Raw genomic sequence first — 21,127 nt, 5'->3', positions numbered from 1 at the left:
GTGTCAGTCTTAGGACATCTGTCTTTGGCCCTGGGGCATGTCATAGGTGTTCCCCTCCCCTAGCTCCCTCAAGAGCCCACAGGCATCTGGAGCTCTTCTGTACCCCGGATAGCATCCTTGGGACCCTAAACCCCTTTCTCAGTTTGAGAAACCGCAGCCCTTGAAAAAGGCCCAGAATGGCTCTGTGAATGACAGGGTGTGGAACTATTGCCATCCCAGCCCTGATGCGTCCCTTCCCTGAACTCCACCTGCTGCCTGCTCACCTCCTCTGGACACCTGCCCCAAGCAGTGTAATGAGAGGAGAGCGCTGTGCCCTGGCAGCCCACGCCGGGGAAGATGGAATTGCGGGGTCTCTATCTCTGTGCCTTTCTGTCTCAGTCCCATTCCTTTTCTACAGGTCTCTCTCTTTTCACGTCCCTCCTGATTCTCTCTGTGACTCGTTCTCTTAGGTTTACTCACAAAGGATAAGCACGTATACATATACCATGCAGGCACACAGGACCACACACATTACCTGCTCACGTGTACACTCATGCAGGCACACTCATCTGTGCACGCGTGCGCACACCCACAGGACCTGCCCTCCTTGGGTCCCATCCACATACTTGGGGAGGGGCATGAAGCTATTTTCTCGTGTGTCTACAGGCTTAAGGCAAACCCGCGTCTCATTTCCAGCTGTCCCTGCTTCCCTGGTGCTGGCAACTGGGGGCTTGAAGACATAGTCTGGGATCCCCACTAGTATCTGGGGAATCTAGTAGGGATCACTGGGCCGATGTCACTTGCAGGGAGACAGGGAGAGACCGCCCTGGAGGTGAGCCGAGGAGAGAGGGACACGAGGATGCAACGTGGAGTTAATGATGCACTGGCCCAGAGGGTCCCCAGACCCATTTATGCTCCTTCCCTGTGGTTCTGCTGAGATGCCCTCTGACCCACCTGGGAGCTGGGGACAGAGGACAACTGAACCATAGGAAACACCAGGGTCAGGAGGCTACAGGGAGGAAGGCTGACTGAATACGTACCCCACCCACGGAGAGCTGGGGGCTGGATGTCCCTGGAGGGAGGGTCATGGTGACTGAGGACTTGGTTTCCGTCCCTTTAGGACAATGGGCCAGATGAGGCCCCACCAGGTACTTGGGTTTCCTGGGCGGATCAGGGCTTTCCTGGAATGCCTAACTTCCCTGGTCTCCCAGGGTCAAAGTGATCCCATGGAGGGGGAGAGGGGGAAGGGAGGTGGGGCAGGCAGGAAGTCCCTGGAGTCACCAAGGACCTCCCTGTCCTGGCTTCAGGGCTCCAGTGGTCCCCAGAGCCTGTCTCTGTTCAGAGCAGACCACTTACTGATCACCTATTAAGCACAGGCTCTGTGTGGATGAGGCTTGTGAGGGGGCAGGAGGATCCTGGGTTGGGCACTAGGGAAGGGGCAGCTTTCACTGCTGCCGCAGGAGGTAAAGTCCCTCCAGGGTCTGGGGCTGACCCAGGAGGAGCTCAGAAATCTTTCCAAGGGTGTCACTTATCTCCCCCCTCCCTCTTTGCCAGAGAGGGGCATTGGTCAGCCAGTGCCCTGGCTGGGCTCCCTTGGGAAAGGCCATGGGGACAAACAATTACGGTGGTGGCTGTATACCATCTATCACACACATGCTTGAGACTATTCTAGAAGTTTTACATAATTATCTTAATTTTCTCAGCAGCCCTATGAGGTCGATACTGTTATTGTCTCTATTTTATTGTTAAAGGGACTGAAAGAGAAGGTAAGTAATTTACTAACTCATCATGGCAAAAACACACATCTAGTTTTTGTCTTAGGAAACTGGGGTTTCAGGGGTGCCTGGGTGGCTCAGTTGGTTAAGCATATGAGTCTTGATTTCCATTCAGGTCATGATCTCACAGTTTGTGGGTTCAAGTCCTGCGTCAGGCTCTGCGCTAACAGCATGGAGCTTGCTTGGGATTCTCTGTCTCCCTGGATCTCTGCCCCTCCCTGACTCGCACTTTCTCTCTCTCTCAAAAATGAGTAAACTTAAAAAAAAAAAAGAAAAGAAAAAAAAACTGGGGTTTCAGACCAGTTCATTTGATCTTGCTCAAACTCATTCTGTAGCTATTCATTAAATTGTTCTTTGCTGGGCTTGTGGTTGACACAGGATGTGCATAGCAGAGGCGAGCAGATGGATGGGGTCACTCTGGCCAACTGAACAAGGTCAGGTCTGGGGCAGAGGCAGCCCCAGAGGACCAGGACCTCTCACACATAATCCGCTTGGACCTGATGCTTGGCTATCAGAGGAAGATGATGGGACCACCATCTCTGTTCCAAGAGGCTCAGAGAAGGGAGGGCCGCCTGCCAACTTACCCTCCAAGGGTGGGGGCGGGGGCCCCTCTACCTTGGCTGGGGGGCCGCCACAGGTGGGTGGAGAGGATGTCAACCTTCCCCTTTCAGTGGTTCCCACCAGAACCATCTCAGGAAGCAGCTGTTCACAGGGCTCGAGGGAGCCGACAACTTGCTCCATTATGGCAGAATGCACACGGGGGGGCGAGGACTCCTGTGGGGACCTGAAGCTGAGTAAGGTTGAATCAGGCTGCCTCTGTGGAAACCTCTGCCCACGGCTGTCTCCAAGCTGGGTACCACAGTCCGACCAAAGGAAGAACTTCCCAACTGCGGGGCCATACACTGCTGGAATGCGTGCCAAAGGAGAGGACTTTGTGGGGGTGCCCAGTCCTCTGGCTCTGTCCTCCTGCTGGTGTCCTTGAAGGAGAGGACAGGAGCTGCGTCAGAAGCCTGTAGCCAGACCTCAAGTCCCTTTGTCGTGGGGGACACCTGTCCTGAAGCTGTGCGCACAAGGGGAGGGCTCCATCCCACTACGAGGCCCACTGGGTCCCCTGGGGCGCTCTCACCTCCTCCTCCTCCCAGGCTGAGTGGCCGTGGGGGTGGGGGTGGGGTGAGCGGGTTGCGCCTTCCCAGGGCAAAGAGTGGCTCCCGTGGGGTGGTGTTTTCAGACACAAACCAGCTGGCCAGACAGGTTTGGCCTTCCGACTCATCCCTAGGGAGGTACTTTGCGTTCTTTTTTTTTTAACTGAGATAAAAATCACATCTTTTTTTTTTTTTTTTTAATGTTTACTTATTTTTGAGAGACAGAGAGACAGCGTGTGAGTGGGCAAGGGGTAGGGAGAGAGGGAGACACAGATTCCGAAGCAGGCTGCAGGCTCTGAGCTGTCAGCACAGGGCCTGACGTGGGGCTCGAACTCACGAACCGAGAGATAGTGATCTGAGCTGAAGCCGGACACTTAACTGACTGAGCCACCCAGGCGCCCCAAAAATCACATCTTAAAGTGTACAATCTGGTGTATTCACAATGTTGTGTGGCCATCCCCACCATCTAGTTACAGGACATTCCATCACTCCAAAAGAGACTGTCCATTAGCCATCGCACCCCTTGCCCCTTTCCCTACTAATTTACTTTCTGTCTCTAGGGATTTACCCGTTGCAGACACTTTACATAAATGGAGTCATATAAGATGTGGCCTTTGGGTCTGGTTTTCTTTCACCCGTGCTAATGTTTTCGGGGTTCACCCACGCTATAGTATCTATCAGTATTTCGCATCCTTTCCTGGCCGAATAATACCCCCTCGTGTGCCCCACTTTTTTTTTTTACCCAACTCATCAGTTCACGGACACCTGGTTTGTTTCCACCTTCTGACTATTGTGAACAGTGCTGTACGAACATAGGTGCACAAATTTTCCTGTGGACATATGTTTAAAAATTTTTTTTAATGTTTATTTACTTTTGAGACAGCGTGTGCACAGGTGAGCCGGGGAAGGGCAGAGACAGAGACGGGGACAGAGGATCCATAACGGGCCCCCGATGACAGCACAGAGCCCACGGGACTAGAACCCACGGAACTGTGAGACTGTGACTTGAGCCAAAGTCGGATGCTTAACTGACTGAGCCACCCAGGCGCCCTACGTTTTCAGTCCTTTTGGGTATCTATCTCCCTGGGGTGGGATTTTGGAATTATATGGTAATTTTCTCTTTAGCTTCTGGGGAGCTGTCACACTGCTCTCCGTGGACGTTCTATCATTTCATATTCCCACCAGTGACGTGGGAATTCTTCACCTCCTCACCAACATTTGTTGGTGATTTTCCGTGACTTTATTCTTTCACTACATATTTTATTGAGCACCTACTTGATGTGCCTGGAGCCCGGGGTGCAAGGGCATGGAGGCTCGGGCTGCTGTGCCAGAGCAAAGGGACACAGACCTAAAATAGTGGCCCTGGTGACGAGTGGAATGAAGGAAGGGTAATGGGGCCCTACGTGTGCAGGACAAGCAGGGAAGGCTTCAGAGGGGCGCCGCTCCCTGCCTTTGCCCCCTCTCAGCATCACGTCTCTGGAAAGGGTGATGGTCGCGGTGCCCAGTGCCTCAGGGCTGCCGTCTGAGAAGTCCCATCCTTGCCTCACATCTACCCGTACAGCCAGTTCCTTTGTGTTGTTGAGTCCTCATCTCCAGGTCATGTGCCGGCAGCCCAAGCCAGATGAGGAAACTGAGGCTCACAGTGGGGAATGATTTGCCAAAGGTCACCCTAGAAGGCAGCGGCCGAGGGAAACCCAGAGCCCTGACCTCCAGCCCCCTAGACCGCAGGCTAGTGGTCCTTTTAGCTTGGATGGGGTGAGGCCTGGGTAGCAGGGGGGTGGGGGTAGGGAAGGAAAGGCGGCAGGAGGCTGAAAGGGAGGCCCAGGTAGGAGGAAGCCAAGCTTCAAAGATTTTCCCAGGCTGGGGGGAGGGGCCCTGGGCAAGGTGTATGTGGGTGAGGCGTGAGCAGTGGAGGTCCCTGGGGCCTGCTTAGACCCATTTGTCCTCTGCCCAGTTTCACTTCTGCCTGACTTGCCCCCTGAGACCCCGGGATTAGGGGTGGGGGGATGGGCCCACCATGAGCCATGGCCACCTCCTTCAGTCTGCTTTCCTGTCCCTGCCAGGTCCTACAGTCTGAGGGAGGAGGCCGGAGCCTGGCTGGATCGGTCCTCCATGGGTAGGGGTGAGCTACAGGCAAGGCCTGGCTGGCACGTAGTGGAGCTTAGAGCCTCCAGTGGCCGGCCTCAAAAGCACGATTTGGGGAATGTTTGCTCCATGAACTCATACTTTATAGGACTAAACTGAAATGTGCTCACCCTCTCACTTGCATATTCTCAGTGACTCACGGGGCCCCAGGGTAAGTCCCTGGCCAGACCAGGTGTTGAAGTGTGTGGGGACAGGGTAGACGCAGCCCTTGGTCCTCCCACCAGCAGGCTCAGGGCTCTGGTAAAGGCAGTGGTGGTAGTGCCTGCCGATGGGGTGTAGACAGGTGGGACCAGCCTGACCTGGGTGCTCAGAGGGGAGCTGGGAGGGAGCCCCGTGGCTCTCAAGCCTCCCCTCCCCCCATGTCCCTTCATTTCCTCATCTCGGAACTCAGCTCACGCAGGCTGATGGTAGCTTTTGATCTTGTTCCCCGGCAGGACCCACGCCTGTCCCTGTGGCTGCTTGTAAAGAAACTCGAGTTATGGGGACATGGGGAAGTCCAGAAGATGATGGCGTTGAAGTGCCTCCCCCTCCTCTGGCCTCCTGAAGGCCTCACTTCCCCATCACGGCATTCCTATGGGGCTTCAGGGGCAAGTTCTACATCTTTAGCATAGGGCCTACGAGGGACTGGCTTTTCCTTGGGGCTGCCCTTGTGTTGTGGCACAGTCGGGTGGGGGATTTTGGCAAGGCCAAGGGCTCCGCATGGCTAAAACTCCCCCGGGGTTGCGTGGTTGGCTTAGCTGCCCAGGCTGGTGGCTCTGTGAGGACAGACATCAGGACATCATAGGTGTCTTTGGGATGAACAGTCCGGGGGGGCCGGAGGACCGCGGAGTTGCGGTGGTGGGGGGGGGGCATTAAAACCAAAGTGGTTCTTGGATTCTGTCTTTGTGGAGAAGCAGGCGTTAGCTAGGCAAAGGAGGAGACAGGGGCACCTGCTGGGTCAGAGGCACAGAGGTAGGAGGCAGAACGACCTATGTGGGGGCACTCAAGTGTTTCCATGTGACTGACTGGAGTGGATGTGTGGGGACAGGAGGGCAGACGGTGAGCAGGGAGGCTCTGCAAGGACCCAGAGGCCTCAGCCGAGGGCGGGGAGCTGGGACCCTCCTGAGCCCCTCACATCCGTGCAAGGAGGCCTCCTGCACGAAGCTGGCAAGGACAGCCCCCACCCCACGGCAGATGGCAGCTGACTGGGCTCTGCCTCTGTGAGGGCCAGCGGGAGGCCGCCCTCACGAGCCAGCTGAGCTGTGGCATGGCCTGGGCTGGCTCTCTGGGGCTGCCCTCATGCCAGTGTCTCGGAGCTCCGCCATTCGGTCTGAACAACCTCGAAGGCCCTGCAGCCTGCTCACCGGCTGCCACTCCTGCACTATCTCTGAGGGAGCCAACGCAGGGTACTGTGTGTGCTGATGGGTAGGTCAGAGGCAGCAGCCAGGAGAGAAGAGACCCGGGGGGGGGGGGGGGGCCTGGGCAGGAGTCCGTACCCCCTCCCCTGGTATGCATGAAGGCTTAAAGTGTTCTTCCAGAGTCTGGGGGCTGGCCTCCCCAGTGCTCCCAGCTGGGCCCCCCAGGATCCCCCCCTGCAGGCTCCAGGAGGCCGATCGTGACAGAGGCAGAAAGCAGAGGGGACCATCAGTCCCACTGCAGGCTCGGGCCCTAGTTCCGAGGAACGGCAGCTTGGTACAGAGGGGAGCGTGAGTTCAGAGTCCCGCCCTGTGTGCAGATCCAGGCTCTGCTGGGGCACACGCCAGGTCAGCGAGGCGGTAGGAGGGCAGCCCGTCATACCTTGCTAGTCACCCTTGGCCCAGCAATCCTACTCCTGGGATTCTGTCCCACAGAGACACCCACACACATGCGACGTGCGCACAAGAGCATTCGCGGCTGCACTGTTGTGGTAGGAACAGATTGGGAACACCTTGTCTGTCCATCAGCGTGGGACGGGCTGAGCCTACGGCATGTCCCCGTGATGGACTACCATGAAGCTGTGAAAAGAATGTGGAAGCTCTCTGTGTGTGACGGTGCAAAAAAGCTCTGGGGTTTTTGTCAAGTGAAAAAGCAAGTACGAGTCAGCGGAGGGCAGAGAAAGTGGCTCAAGTCCCGGCAGGGGCAGGACGCAGCGTGACGGACGGCTCCGGAGACACGGGGAATTTCGCATGATTGGAACGAGGGGACAATGCCAGGCAAGCAAGATGGAGGCCCGCTTGGGAGGGTCCCTCTCTTTCAGAGAAGAAACTGGAAACCACCAGGAGCCGAGGGATAGTTTTCAGTAAGTTCTGATCTGCTCTGTCTGGTAACAAGATCTGGCAACTGCAAAGCAATGACCCACATTTATAACACGCTTTACCCACGTTGTATCATTTAAACCTCTCAACAACTCCTCATCCCACAAGGTGGGGTGCTATTATCTATTCCCTTATTTCACAAATAAGGGAATAGAGCACAGAGAGGTTAGGGAACCAGCCCAAAGTCACACAGCCAGTAAACGGCACAGACAGAGAAAGAATCCAGAGCCTGGCTCCTGAGCCCATGCCGCGTCCTCTCAGAGCAGTGGCCTGGAGGGGGCCAGCTGGAGGCGAGGGAGAGTCAGAAGGCTGTGGTAACAATCCAGACATCGGAGCAATAGGGCCTGGGGGAAAGCAGTGGCTTTGGGGATGAGGACTCAGGTGTAGATTTGAAAGTGTTTAAGAAGGTAGAAACAAGCCCCGGTGGCGAGTGGGGTGTGGCCGCTGTGGAAGGGGCCCAAGATCCCATTGTTCACACACTCAGTGGAGCAAAATCATGGAGTGGCTGTACTAGGTACTTCGTGCCAGGCATTGTTCTGGGAACCCGGCTGGCCTCAATCCCCAAAACAGACAAATCTATGCCCTTAAGGAACTTTCATTCTAGCTGGTGGAGAAAGACAATAAACATAATGATATGTAAATTACATAGTCTGTTAGAAGGGCGGAAAACATAAAATAAAGGCAAGGGTGGTGACAGGCAGTCTTGGCCAAGGAAGCTTCTGAAGGTTTTTTTTTTTTTCTTTTTAATGTTTATTTATTTATTTTGAGGAGGGAGGAGAGGCAGAGAGAGAGAGAATCCCAAGCAGGCTCTGTGATGTCAGCGCAGAGCCCCACATGGGGCTCTATCTCACAAGCCACAAGATCATGACCTGAGCCAAAATCAAGGGTCGGACGCTTAACTGAGTAAGCCACCCTGGCGCCCCCCACCCCTCTTTTGAAGTTTTAAATGGGGTGGCCAGGGCAAGTCTCACCAAGAAGGTGACGTTTGAAAGAAGGCATAAAGGTGGTGAGGGAGTGAGCCTTGCAGACACATAGGGGAAGGGCATTCTAGGCAGAGGAGCAGGACCTGGGACATCCAAGGTGTTAGACATCAAGTGGATCACAGAGCGAGCCACTGGGGAGAGAGAGGTCTGGACATGGGATGGCAGGTATGTGTGTGTGGGTGTTCGGGTGTCCACAGCATAGAAGACACTTGATGCCTTGAGACTGGATGAGATCTGGAGGGAGAAAGTGAAAGATGTGCTTGGCTTCAGCATCTGGGTCAATGAGAGAGAGAGAGAGAGAGAGAGAGAGAAAGAGAAAGAGAGAGAGAGAGAGTAGGTTTCGGGGAGATCCTGAGAGGCAGCCAGAAGTGGTGTCATGTAAGCATGTGCATTATGGGGTCTGGGGCTCAGGAGAGGCACCAGGGGGCTGGAGCCCTGAAGATGCAGGGGGTGTACAAGCTAGGGGTGGGAGAGGTCTGTCTCCTCGGGAGGAAGAGGAAAAGGCCGAGGACAGAGCTCGGGGTGGGGGCCCACTTGCAGGTGGCATTGGGAGAAGGGAGACGCAAGAAGGGGCCCGCAGGAGGAGCGGCCAGCGAGGTGAGAGGTCTGGGCGTGAGTGGAACAACACTGAGGAGGCGAACCTGGGGTGGCAGGGAAGTGCCACAGAGTAACAACAGAGAGGTTGCCAGTGACCCTGGGGGAGCGCTGGCGGGAGTCAGATCTCTGAGGTCAAGGGGAGGTGGCAGGTTGGAGGCAGCCACGGAGGCAGAGAGGGGACAATGCCCTCAGGGGCTGCCGGGCAGAGCTGGAGATGAGGCCGAGAGAGGGCTCCCAGAGGACGGGAAGGCCGTGAACAGAGGGTTTGATGCCAAGAGGCACTGAGGGCCAGCTGGGGAGCCCAGCCTGCCAGGCAGGGGCGCCTGGGCACTGCTCGGCAGCATTGGGTGCCACAGGGTCATGGCTGAGTGTGACCGGACCACAGATGCTCACTGCCCTGTGTCTGCTCCTGCCCCCTGCCTGGGCAGGCCCCCAGGAGCTCACCACCCCACCACCCTCTCCAGGGCAGGGGGCCAAACGTTCCAGGAGGGAATGGACGGGTGGAGGCAGGTCCAGGTAGACAAGAATTCAGGGAAGAGGTGCTGGCTTTACAGCTCGAGTCTGGTCACCCCCTCCCTTTGTGGGACACCTGACCTCACCTACTGAATCAGTAGAGCTAGAGGTTTGCCAAGGGGGTGGGTCTGCCCCTCTGGTCAAAAGGTTCTCAGGAATCCACCTACTTCCTCTTTTCTGAAAATCGGAACTACTGCTGTTAATTTCGGGGAAAAGGAACTAACCTTCATTGTGTGGCCCTCCCCCTACACACACACACACACACACACACACACAGTGTGAGCAGGTGCGAGGCCCAGAGCTGGTTATTACTCACCTGGTGTGAAAAGGCCTCAAAGAGAGGACACTGTTGTTTTCCCTTCTTGACAAGCGGGAAAGCTGAGGCTGTGGGAGGCTCAGTGACTCACCCAAGGCCCCACCGTGTTGTGACATGGAGGTCACTGACATGGAGGTGAGTGTGGAGAGGAGAGGCCTGGCCATGTTGTTATCTGTCCCCTGCACATGGTGGGCCAAACACTCCATGTGGCCGGATAAATGTCTAATCTCCCCTCCTATCTCAGTGGCTGGTTTCCTAGATGCCTGGGGCTCCTGAGTCTCATACGAACCTATGAAAGGGGTCCTCACCTCTGGTGAGAGGCACTCAGGGCCTGAGAGAGGCTCCAAGGGGGGTACTCAGCACACGGCCTGCTTCTCAGACAACGCTCAGTCCCCACGCACTCCGCTGGAGACTTGGGATTGGCCCCTGAGGGGGCTAGTGACCAGAGCCTGGAGTCCACACATGGTGGCTCCATCTGCCCCCCCCCCCCCCCGTTGTGATACCCAGAGGCCAGCTCTCTGCTGGTCCCTAACCTCCCACAGATGCCCTAGCCAGAAATGCCTCCCACTCTTCTCTGCCTGCTTAAGAGCAAAGGGTATAGGCTTGGGGCCCAGAGTGAGGCTCTGTGTGACCTCGGGCAAGGTCTGTAAGCAATTGGAAACTTTTCCTCTTCTGCAACAAAGGGGTAAAAACAATGACAATGCCCAGAAGATTCCTGAGGATTAGGGGAGATTCTTCCAGAGCCTGGCTCATAGAAGGTGCTCAGTTAGTACTACTTCCTTTCCCCCAGGACCCCAGGCTCCTGGAATGCCCCCCACTGTCAGCTGCTAGGTGCTGGGACTGAGTCAGCTCTGGAATGAAATGGAGTAGAGCTTTAGGACTTGGTCCCTGCTTCAGGGAATTGATGGTCTAGCCTGGGTGTTTGGGGTTCATGTCCCTCCCCGGCATCCTGAAGGAAAGAGACCATGAACTTCAGAGCAAGCATGAGGGACCATGTGGAGGGGGGGGGGCCCTGCAGGAAGCGCCTCTGCAAGGCCCACCCCTAACATTTGTGGGGCTCAGAACAGAAGCACAAGGGGAGGCCCATATATGTCTAGATATTTAAAGGTTATACATCAAGCTAACAAATTGCTAAATGGAATACATTCTAGCCTCTTACGTGGATAAATATGCCCGGAGAACAACCTGGAAAGTCAGAGTGCAATTTAGAACTCTTGGACTCCTGGGGTCCAGTGCTGGAATGTGGCAGGGCGAGGAGATCCCCTCCCCCAACTCCTCTCCTGGCTCCAACTTTGGATACTGCCCAAGGCTGCCCCAGGCCATCCAGCCATGTTTCATTCACAGACCAGGCAACAGCTGCCCTTGGCTACCCCTTAGGCCTGGGGTGTGCATACCAGCCGCAGGGCCAGGGGACAGGCCCACGCAGACTGTGGGGCAGGGAGTTCTGGGGTCCTGCATGCGGAGGAAGAGCATGGGCCGTGGGTGCGCACGTCCCCTTGGCTCACGGGCATTTTGCCCCTCGATTGTGGGTGTAGAGGAGGGTCAGAGTGGATTCCTCTAATGTGCAGGGCCCAGGACAGGAGCCCTTCCTGCCTGGGTCTAAGTTTGAAGCTACTCTTGGGGTACTCCCAGGACCTAGCTCCAGAGTCCAGTGCCTGACCTGTTTGCATCCAGCACTTGAGCCCCACTGGACCAGGGAAGCGCAGACCACTGTGCCTTGCTGAGCTCACAGTCTAAGGAGCGACCCCCCCCCCCCACCCCGGACATCAGGGATCCCTTCCTTCCTACCTAGTGAACCTCATTCTCCTCACGTGGGATGGGGGAGGGATGTCTGCTGCCACACGCCCGCCCCCCTCTCTGAGCCCTGATCTCACGCTGCCTCTTCTGACTCTGCGGACCACGCAGTCCCCGACCCCGCGGGCAGTGGGCAGCCCTCCCTAGCTCGTGCCGGGAAAGTGGGGCACTTTAGCCCATGTTTCTCGCTCACTCAGCTGAAAAGCTACAGCTGCCCTGAGGCTCCTCCCTGGGTACTGGCCGCTCCTTCCCTGATGCTGTGTGACAGGCCTGACCTCGGGACTCCTGCACCTGTCCTGCCGCCCTGCTGCTGGGTGCCTCCCTCACCTCGGGGAGGGGGCACGGCCCCTGCCATAAGGCTGTCGGTGTCCAAACCCCCCTCCCACGTTGCTGCCGCCTGCCTTTGCGCTCAGCATGGCCCCTGCTGGGTCCCCTTAATGTACGTTCCCCCTCCCACCCCAGAGGGGACCAGGGGGATTGGGGGTCCCTGCTACCAGGGTTCGGAGGCAATTCAGAGACCTTTTCCATTAGGATAGAAAGGCCCCTGGCAGGGGGTAACAGGGATTTCCCGGGAAGGCTGAAGTATGTCCTGAGCTGCAGCCGTGAGGCCGAGTCTCTGGTCAGGAACTCTACACTTGGCGGAGAGGCGATCTCATGCTTCCTCCCTCAGACACGCAGCCCGTGATGCCCGCCGCCACCTCAGGAACGGCTCCCGCACAGGCAGCCGCCTTTTGCCCTCTCCCTTTGTTCACTGATGGCTCTGTTCTTGCTGTGTCCGCATCATCGCTGCCCCCGGCCAGGAGAGCCCCTGGGGTGGGGGGCCTCCTGTGGGTGAGGACCAGGTCTGGGACTGGGTGAAGGGGGTGCCCAGGCAATGGAGGGAGGGAGGGGCACCCATCGCCCCTGGGCACCCATGAGCCACCCCAGGAGGCCTCTACTTCTCTTTCACCGGGATGGCCTTTGTCTTCCTCCTGGAAGCAGTCCCTCCCTGCCGGCCCCACAGGGACCGAGAGCCAGAGCCTGACTTACCAGTGGAGAGACTCCAGGGGGCAGCGCCCGGGACAGTTACCACACCTGGGGGCCCACTCGTGTCAAAACTGTGGTGGGCCGGGAGCCCAGAGTCTTCCCCTGCAGGCTAGTCTAGCCAGCTGAGGCCGGCGAGGCCAGGGGCGTTCATCTCAGCGGGGATCCCTGAGCCCATCCTCCTGTCCACGCCTTTGCACCTGCTCTGCCCTGTCTCACTGCCCCACGGTGCCCCCTTTCTGAGAAGCCCTCCTGACCGCAGAGCTCCCCAGCCTGAGTCTGGGTGAAGGACCTACCACAGAGGGTCCTTGTCCTGTGAGCTGAGAGTCCTGGAAACCAGCCCAGGTGTCCTCTTGTCTCACCCACCACCCTCCTGGGTGGGTTCTGGGCCCCTGGGGGCTCAGGGCATGCTGAGTTTATTCATTTTGAGTGTGAGAGAGCAAGAATGAGAGTAAAGGGAAGGCAGAGAGAGAGAGGGAGAGAGAGAGACTCCCAAGCAGGCTCAGCACTGTCAGTGAGGAGCCTGACACAGAGCGGGAACTCAGGAACTGTGAGATCAAGTCAGGGGCTTAACCGACTGAGCCACCCAGGCACCCTCGGTGCAGGCTCTTACTGGAGGTGAGGGGCACAGCATTCTGGCCTGTGCCTCGGTTGCCCATTTGAGAAACAGGAGCTCTGCCCCGACCCATTTCCCTGACAGAATAGCCCGGCTGCATCCCAGTGGGACGCACCTCTCTCCTCCAGGAAGGTCGCAGGAAGCAATCGAGGATCTGACATCATGTTTGAGCCCAGCCCTGTCTGGTGCCACGGGATGTCCCAGGAGCTTCTGCAGGGGAGGAGGGAGCGGGCAGGAGATGGGGCTGTAGGACAAGAGGTTGGACCTGACTTTCTATCCCTTCTTGGGACAAGGCTGTCCTCCATTCTTTTTTAAAAAATGTTTATTTTATTTTTGAGAGACAGAGAGAGAGCGCGCGCGCTTGAAGGGCAGGGAGAGAGGGACAGAGGATCTGAAGCAGGCTCTGTGCTGACAGAAGAGAGCGCAATGTGGGGCTCGAACTCACGAACTGTGAGATCGTGACCTGAGCCGAAGTTGGATGCTTAACCCACTGAACCACCCGGGCACCCCAAAGCCGTCCTTCATCCTAGCTGGGGTCCTGAGATGGGGGGCAGCCCAGGCTATAGAACTAGGCTGCCCATGCCTCTTTTCCCAGAACTATCCTTTACATGTGCTACAGATTCGCAGGGGAAAAAAAAAAATCTACCCAGTGAATACCAGCCCTCAAAGCCACCTGAAGCCCAGTAGGTATGAGGAGGCAGGTTTGGGACTGAAACCAGCATGGAGTGGGGACTCCCAGGGGCGGGAAGCTGACTTCAGCTGGGTGGGTGGAGTTGGGGGCCCTACAAGGACAGCAGGCCACCTGAGACACTCTGAGTCAGGCCCCGGACAGACAGACAGACAGACGTAGGAGCCTCTGGGACATTGTGGCCTCAGGGAGCATCGCTAAACTGAGCTGGTGGGATAGGCTGAAGGACCAGTCACTTCCTCCTTCCTGACCACACCTTTCTGATGAGATCACCTCCTACTTCACTGCTTGGTCCTTCCGCTGCTGCAGGAGCAAATGAGGTGATGCAGAGACTGAAAAGCATAAAGGTGGTATTATTATTAGCAGGAGTCATATTTGACTTGCTAATTAGCTTCCTAAAAATAGCCACATTTATATAGCGCGGGGAGAACCCTAAGCTGGAGCTGGCGCCCTGGATTCTTGGTATAGCTTTGTGGCGGCCTTGCTGTGTGACCTTGGGCTAGGCCCTGGCTGTCTCTGGGCATCTGGTTCTAGTTCGGGCTCCTCCAGTTGGGGGGCTGGGTTCCGGAGGACTGGCTTCCTCCGAGTCACTAGGTCATGGCAATTAGTGTCACGGGACTACCCTTGGTGCCTGTTGGGGAACTTGCAAAGGTCTTCAGTCTGGCCTTGGTCTTGGGGTCTGGGGGCGCTGCCCAGTCTCTACCACAGAGCCCAACCAGTAGGAGGCTCCACGGACTGCAGATGACAAGCGTTACAGGGAGGAGCTGGGGCCTGGTAGGGTGGGAGGTGAGGGACTGCAGACCCACCACAGGACATCCATCCATTCAGCGCCTGTTTACCGAGTGCCTGGCCCCGTGCCACATGCTGTGGAGACGACGGAGGGCAAACTAGATCCGGTTTTGACCTAGTGCTAAACCTCATAAGATACACGCAGCTCCCACAAGGGCTAGAGAGGGGTGTGTGGTGCCAGGGGCACACGTCATGGGGGATTTGACTTAGTTGGGGGGCAGGGAAAGCTTCTAGGAGATGACTTAGCTTGAACCTGAAGAGTAGGTACCAATTAGGCAAAAATGAGTGGGAGGGGGATTCCAGGCAGAGGGAACAGAGGGGGCGTCGGTGGGAGGGGCTGAGGAAGAGCCCCGTGGCTGGGGAGGGGATGGGGGCCTCAGGAGGCCCACCTTTGCCATTTGAGGGATGAAAAAGCCCCCAAAGGGGGCGGAGAGTCATGAGCCGAATGGTTGGAAGAAGCTCTTACCGTGGTCCAGGACAGAGGTGGTGGTGGCTGACCCGGGGTGCTCGTGGCAGTGGAAGGGGGTGGGGTATTCTGACTGTGGAATCGAGAGCCCCAGACTCTGACGATAGCATGAGGCAGCAGGGCAGGAGGGTCACAGTGATTCATGGCAGGGCCGACCTGGAAGTGTACCTGGGAGAACAAAGGCTTCAGGATGTGTATTCTTTCCTCCCTGTCTGGTTTCGGCTTTGGGAGGAAATGCCCCTTTGTCGTCCTATCCCATGAGTCACACGCGCCTCTAGGCAGTACAGCCCGCCACCTGCCAGGATGCTGTCCCTCCTGTGTGTCCCCATCTCCGTTGTCCTTGCCTCGCGGTCTCCGGGGTGCCCGCTGGGGCACCCAGCTCCCTGCCCACCTGGTCTGCTTTCTTGGGCAGAGGAGCCCGTCAGCTTGTGAGGACCACAGGGTTAAGTATAGGACAACTGGCCTTTACAGGGGGGCTTTCCCACAGACTTCACCTGGATGTGGGGATGTGGGGGCATCGGTGGGAATCTCCAGGGCCGTGATGCTGGAAGGGGCCCCTGGAAGACCATATGGTCTGTCCCCGACAAAGCACAGCCAGGCTGGGTGCTGAGGACCAGAGAGGGTACGACTTCCACAGCAAAGCACAGAACACCTGGATGGCAGCCTCCAGCCTCCTGGGCATTTTAAGTCTCGGCAGGGGCAGGGCCGGTGGTTCTTTCTGACCCCGGGGATCTCAGTACCCTCAGTGCCTCAGACCCTGCATTGCCTCCTGTCCCGGGACTTTTGTCCCTAGAAGCTGGACATCTGGGACTTTGAGAGGAGGCCTCAGGGGATATAGTGAGCTCTCAGTCAGAGCAGGGATTCCTGCTGTGACCAGATTCTAGAAGACTGGGAATAGGAAACCTCACCAGTGGGAAGGGTCTTGGGCTGTTAGCGGTGACGTGGAGCTCTCCCACAATGGGCCAACTGCCCTGTGCTGGGATCTCTTCTGGGGCCCGGAACGGTTCATCACCCCACTCCCCACCCTCGCTGTCCTGGGGAAAATTGTCTCCCTTCACCTAAGGGGGAACTGAGACAGTACAGAGACATCCGACCCTTCTCGCCCCACAGCAGTCTGACCATCTTCCTGGCCCCCCAGAGCAGGCTTTCGGTACAAGAACAATCCTGGAATCCATCAGGGACACTCTGTGGAGATCTTGAGAAGTTCCTCCTTAAGTCCAGCCTCCTTTGCAAGACGAGTTTCTATGTAGGGCTGCAGCCTAGGATGCATTCTCTTTTCCAGGGAGCAGAGGTTGGATGGAGCTGGGTGCATATCCAAAATGTTCTCTAAGCCGTGGGCATGTAAGGAGGGGGAGAAGGGCCGATTTTCTCCAGTGCTCAGTTGGGGAAACCGGACCCTTAGGCAGGAGGAGGGGACTGCATCGGTCCTGATTTTCAGCCCTGCAAGTTCTTCTTGCTCCTGGGAACTCAGTTCCCCCTCTGTTCGCCCCTCCCCTACACCTGCTCTGGGACCTGGGGATGGACGTTGGGGAGGTGGTTGGGCACCTGGGAGCTTTTACTCTGGGTCAGCACCACCCTCTGCTGGTCGTCCAGAAAGGCCAGAGATTTCATCAGTGCCTGCTGGGCAGCCCAGTGCGAGCTGCTGGGGCCTCAAGAGAGGCTGGATCCTCGGTTGTCCCCAAGGCCAAGCTGGGTGTGCCCTGGGACCCCAGCCTCAGCCAGGCCTCCCTCCCCACCAGCATCCCCCCAACCCTGGCCAGTTCAGGATACACTGGGTAGGGGTAGAGCCACAGCCAAGAGACAGGTCTCAGCTTGGCCTCTGGCAAGCTGAGTGACCTTATTATGCAAGTTTCTGTTCCTGCCTAGACCTCAGTTTCTCGATCTGTACAATCATCAGGGTGGCTCAAGGAGGTTTCCCCCAGACCTCAGCTTGAGAGCCCTCTCTCTGCCTACCCCTCTTCTTGGTGTCTGACAGGCCTCAGCCCTGGGCAACCCGTCTGAGTCTCTGTGACCCCTCTCCCACCTGCCGGCCTCCACATTCTCCTCCAGGCCTCGCTGGCTTCAGGAGCAACCCTCAGCCTCCCTCCTACCCCAGCACTAACTATTCGAGCGGGCCCTCGACGGGTGTGTAACAGCACCACTGCTCAGTATACCTGTAGTAAAATGGGATAAACACGCCCAACTCCCGGAGCTGCCATGAAAATTAAACAGGCTAACAATATGTTTACAGAAGAGTTTCGTAGGTGGCGGATATGTGTCAAAGGAGGGGCGGTGAGTAACTCTGGGAGGATGCTGTCCCCAGACTCCTGCCCCTAGGGCCGTGCCGGCACAAGTGGCACTCGCTGGCCACGGGCACACCCTCCCAGGTTGGGAGTCAGGTCGGACCCCTGGTTGTCTCGTCCCGGCCCCTCGTGGTGAGAGAGGCCTGAAGCCTGGTGACAGGACAGGCCTGTGACCGGCAGAGCTCTAGAGCCGATGTGGGGGCTGCGGCCAGACCCTCCCTGGGGCAGAGCAGACTCTCAGCTCTGCGGGAGAGGAGGTAGGACGTCCCTTGGGCACCAGCTAGGATGCAACATTGGTGGAAGATTTTATCCTGAAGGCTCTCCAATCATCTCAGGAGCAAGTTCACGGGCCTTCGTTGGACACAGAAGTTCTCAGAGCCCTCGCTCCTGTGCCCCTTTCTGCCTCGTTTTATCCCCTTTGCCCCCAGCCCCTATCGGCCGCTCTGAATTCCTTGGGAACCATACCGTTCACAGGCACCCTGGGAGGCAGGTGCTAATACGACGGCAATGTAGCACAGAGATGTTCAGTAGCTCGCTCATGACCTGGAGCCTCGCTATGAGCGGAGGAGCCAAGAATGGAACCCACTGAGCCTTGCACCCGATCTCCAGGCTCCGCTGCCTCGTGGAACTCAGTGGGGAGACCAGCTAGGGGTCTTGCAGTGTTCTAGGTGACAGAGGATGGTGGCCTGAGTGGGGCAGGACCAGGGTTCTTGAAGAGGGATGGAATTGGGATATACTTGGGAGGAGGAAGTGCTGGAGTTTGAGGCTTTGAAGACCGGAGGTCAAGGGGACAGGGCAGAGGAAGCTCATGGGGTTGGGTTGGGCATGGGGTGGGGGTGGGCCAGGGGGCTGCTCAGGATGGCCGGGTTGTGGGAGGGGGTAGGAGGCGATGGTCAGGGGCTCAGGATGGGACCCCCTCGGGAGTTGTCAGCTGTGGGACTGGCCGTGGGCACCCAGGAGCACGTGTACAAGGGAAGCTCCAGGAAGCCACAAGTCAGGGTCCTCTCAGAAAGTGGTTTGGCTGAGGAGCCAGGCAAGGTCTGGGGGCCAGACACCTGCCTGGGAGAGAACCGAGGGGCAGCAGCAGCCGTTGGGACCCAGGGACGTAGGGAAGAGTAGCTCTAGGGGGCTGAGATGGGACCCCCTGGGTAGGCTTCTCTTTCTCATAAATGGAGCCCTCACGGAGAAGACAGACTTGGGGTCCTGGGTTCCCTGTCACAGGAGGCATGTGACACAGGCTGAGGGCTGTTTCTGAGGGGGTTTTGCAGTAGGTGGTGACGGACATGAGACCAGAGAACCTGCATCTAGTCGGGCGGCCACTGCTTCCTAAACGTGAAATGGCCTCTCGCTGGCTCCGGCTCTGACTCGTGTTGCGGTCGGGTCCGTGCACCTGCCGTGTACATGGAGGCCTCCTGCATTGCCAGAGAGAGCCTCTGTCCCTTCCTGGGTCTCAAGCCCCGTGTCTTGGGGGCTGCCTCCCTTCCTCCCACGCCCTTCCCCCCACGCCCCTTCCAGGGCAGACCTCTGAGCCAGTGTTTCCTGCATGGTCGGGCATGAAGGGAGCCATGGAGGGAGGTCTGGCAGCAGCTGCCGGCCCGCCTCCCCAATTCTGGATGGCCTGGGGCTGCAGCTGACAGGCTGGCCGTGGGAAGGGGGCTCCCGAGATGCTTCCTTAGACGTGTAATTGGGATTGCATGGCTTGGTAATTAGAAGGAGCACACTCTTCTGTAAATGACTGTAATTATTGCTACTTTCTGCAGCCAAACCAGGAGTTTCGGGCATCACCTGGGGGAACCGGGGTGAAAGGCAGAGGGGAAGGGAGGGGATGGCTTGGGTGCACAGGGTCTGCTGTGGGCCAGACACCCCCCCCCACACACACACACTGCCCAGGCCCCTCCACAGACCCCTGGGGGCTCTAGACAGCCAACAGGCCTGGAGGCCATCTGGTTCAAAGCCCCAGTCTGACAGAAGGGAGAAGCCTGGAGAAGGGAAGGGACTTGCCCCAAGTGACAGGGGTGCCAACAGCAGAACTGGCACAGGACCCCCCCCCCCCCCGGTTTCTGGTCCATGCCAAGCACTCTCTCCTCTCCTAGTCTTTCCCTGGCACTCCCTTCAGCCTGGCACACTTCCCACCCCTCTCTGGGATCCTCTGAACCCTTCCCTCAGGTTTCTGTGTGGCACCACCTCCTCCAGGAAGGCTTCCTTGAACCTCTGGGTAGGGCCAGTGCCTCCTCAGGTTCTCCATGGCCCCACTGTGTCCCTTTGTCCCTCCCTGACAACCCCACCCTGGGTGGGCCTGCCTTCCTTACTCAGCTAGTATGATCTCGGGGTCACGGACCACACTCGATTCCTAGTGGGGGACTGGAGCTGGCTGGCAGTGGCTTTCGAGAGCTGGTTAAATTTTTAGGAATTTTGTGAACGGGTTGTTAAGCTCGGCCATTGTTAATAATTACATTTTACAAACTTATAATTAAAACCAGTCTCTTCAAAAGGGAAATGCATGCTAAAAACTCATCACTTCCCAATTATCTTCCTAATATCTAAACTAAGGTTATTTAGGGGCGCCCGGGTGACTCGTCAGTTAAGCGTCAGACTTCGGCTCAGGTCATGATCTCACAGTTCTCGTGGGTTCGAGCCCCGTGTCAGGCTCTGTGCTGATAGTTCGGAGCCTGGGGCCTGCTTCGGATTCTGTGTCTCCCTCTCTCTCTGCCCCTTCCCCACTCACACTCTGTCTCTCGCTCTCAAAAAATAAATTAAACGTTGGAAAAAAAACTTTTTTAACTAAGGTTATTTATGGCTATCGTGTCGAGTGTGGACATGCACGTTACAAAGGTGTGGACAAACTTGGCGTTCAGCGACATCACATTGGTGCCTTGATACCTGCCATGCTAGGAACGAGCGAATGCCACGTATCGGGGCCCTTCACCCCATCCCAGAGAGCTGGCTGTCAGACATTTCTCAGTGCACCGCTGAATTCACCTCTGACCTCCTGGCCCTTCCCGCAGTGCCGAGTGAGACGAGACAAGACGAGACAAAGAACGTACCCTTCGCCTTGGGAAGCAGGATTATAGGCTTCCAACATCTGCCGCCAAGTGCTGGCTCTAGCCCTTGCCCTGTTTTCTTCCTGGGGCTTTCACGGGGACACAGGTCAGGCTTATGGCTGGGGCCTGTATCTGCGGGTACTGGGGTGCAGGGGAGTCAGCTTTCCCAGGCCAGGACCGAGGGGCCCCGGAGAGGCGGTAGGTGTGGGCGGCCTTGGCAGGGTGCACAGAGAGCAGAGCCCAGAGGAGGTCCCGCTGCTTCCCCTCCCAAACGGTCCATGGCAGTGTGCCACCTTCTTGCACCCCTCCCATCCTGGCCGCGGCAGAAGGGGAGGGCAGAAAGGCCATGTGGCTGGGTGGCTTCGGAGAGGGTGCCTGAAGTGTTGCCCTCCCTTAGGACTGTGGGTAAGAACTGGCCTTTTCGGGTTCTTTCTCTTTTCTTTTCTTTTCTTTTTTTTTCTTTTCTTTTTTTTAGAGACAACGTGCATGTGCAAGGGGAGGGGAGGGGCAGAGAGAGAAGGGGAGAGAGAATCCCAAGCAGGCTGGGCTTTGTAGTGTCAGCACAGAGCCCCACACAGCGTTCAATCCCACGACCCTGGGATCATGACCTGAGCTGAAATCGAGTCAGATGCTCAACTGACTGAGCCACCCAGGTGATCCTGAGGGGGTGCCACTTTTAAGAAAGAACATGGGGGAGAAAAAAAA

General features: G+C 57.3%; 1 long non-coding RNA gene across 1 annotated transcript; it reads right to left on the bottom strand.

Annotated features, from left to right (window-relative positions):
- Positions 1-6,892: 6,892 nt before the first annotated feature.
- LOC147580328 (uncharacterized) lies at positions 6,893-9,822 on the bottom strand. Its single transcript, XR_015251918.1, has 2 exons — positions 9,724-9,822; positions 6,893-7,339 (listed from the first exon to the last, which is right to left on the bottom strand). It is a non-coding gene; the product is annotated as an uncharacterized LOC147580328 (long non-coding RNA).
- Between the last annotated feature and the right edge of the window lie 11,305 nt (positions 9,823-21,127).

Source organism: Puma concolor, chromosome B3, assembly GCF_028749965.1.
Source record: "Puma concolor isolate L17-30 chromosome B3, mPumCon1.1.hap2, whole genome shotgun sequence".
NCBI classification, from domain to species: domain Eukaryota; kingdom Metazoa; phylum Chordata; class Mammalia; order Carnivora; family Felidae; genus Puma; species Puma concolor.
Note: the sequence above shows the minus strand (reverse complement) of the source record. Positions and strands in the feature narration are given on the sequence as shown.